The sequence below is a fragment of the Eleutherodactylus coqui genome, unplaced genomic scaffold (assembly GCF_035609145.1).
Source record: "Eleutherodactylus coqui strain aEleCoq1 unplaced genomic scaffold, aEleCoq1.hap1 HAP1_SCAFFOLD_145, whole genome shotgun sequence".
NCBI classification, from domain to species: Eukaryota; Metazoa; Chordata; class Amphibia; order Anura; family Eleutherodactylidae; genus Eleutherodactylus; species Eleutherodactylus coqui.
Window position 1 is genome coordinate 5001 of NW_027102200.1, and position 1629 is coordinate 6629.

Here is a 1629-nt window from a genome sequence, read left to right on the forward strand (position 1 = left end):
AACCGTCACGCGAAACAAAGGGGGCCGCGCCGCGCTCTCGGCCGCCCTGAGGCGGGAGAGCTCGGGTCGTTGTCGCTCGGCGTCGACCCCCGACGCCATCGCACGGTGCCTGGGAAAGGGCTGCATCCCTGAGCCACGCGTCCCCCGGAGTGCTCCCCCCGCAGGGGGCTCCGCGAGGTGTCGCGGCGGCAGGGTCGCTCGCCTTCTTCCGCCTCGGACCGTCTGCGCGAAGCCAACCTCCCGGCGGGAGGGTAGACCGAAGGGGGTCGCCCGTCCTTGTGACCCCGCGGAGGGGGCCAAGGGCGGGACTCTGGCTCGGGGGACGGGAGGGGCGCCCGCGCGTCCCCTTCCCCGTCGCCGAGAGCCGTACGCCGGCGTGTGGACCTGCTCGCCGGAGTTCGTCCGGGGCTCGGTAGGGGTGCTCGGCCCTTGAGGTCCTGCCCCGGACAGGGGCGCGGCGAGGGTCCCCTGGCCGCGTCGGCTCTCACGTCGACCCACTCTCTCGCGTGGGATGGCGGCGCGGAAGGCCTCGGCCCGGCATCTCGGAGGGGGGTCGCCCGGGCGGGCAAGCCGGCCAGCCTGCTGGCCCCGCGGCCTGCGCAGGCGGGGTGGGGGGGACTCTTGCTCTCGGTGGCTCTGCCCCAGGAGGGTGCGGGGTGGCGGCAGAGGGGAGGCCGCCGCGGGTGCTTCGAGTTTGAGAAATACTCACTTGGTCAGAGACCGCACACCGCTCGTTCCCTTATATGCAAAAAAGGTGTTCGTCCTGACGTTTTGCGAGGCCTTATTTTACCGTCGTCGGCGCTATCAGGGGAAACACGCCCGCTCCTTCCGTCTCCCTGGAACCGCGCCTCGGCCCCGAGGGCCCAGGTTCAACCTCATACCGGTTCTCACGACATGCATCGACACTCGGTGCAACTCCAGCAGCCGCAGCTCCCGCCGGCCCGGCCAGCCAGGTACGCACCCCTGGTCGGCGCTTGGAGCGTTTGCACTTTGTCGTTTTTTTCTCCAAGACTCCTATCTGCCAACTGCTGTGGACTTCAGCGGTGGCTGCCGCGGGCTATGCGCGGCCTCCTGGGGGTCCCGCCTGCCCGCGCAGGCAGCTAGGACGGGGTTATCAGCAAAGCCTGTGAGGCGCTCTCATGGGGAGGGGGGGCTCCGCAGCCCCCCAAGGTGGCTTCGTACACCTCTTGAACGTTGCGGCCCGGCCGCTCGGAGAGAGCGGTGTCTACCCGGGCAGACAGCCTGTCGGCCCCGCGGCCTGGGCAGGCGGAGCAGGTACTCTTGCGCTCGGGGGCTCTGCTCGGCCCGGAGAGTTGTGTGCGGGGCGCCGTCGCCTCGCTGGAACCAGGGGCGTCGTGACGTTCGCGCGCGCCTAGCCGCCGCCAGAACAGGCCAGAAAGGTTGAGCTGCATACGGATCTAAGCCGTTGCCCAAACTAACTCTGGCCCGTGTGACACAGCCGCGCGCGCGCTTTCCTACGACACTCGACCGCCGGGCTCCCTCGGCCTGGGAGGCACTCTCGGGGCGGGGGGCACCGCAGCCCCCCAAGGTGGCTTCGTACACCTCTTGAACGTGGCGCCCGGCCGCTCGGAGAGCGGGGTCTACCCGGGCAGACAGCCTGTTGGCCCC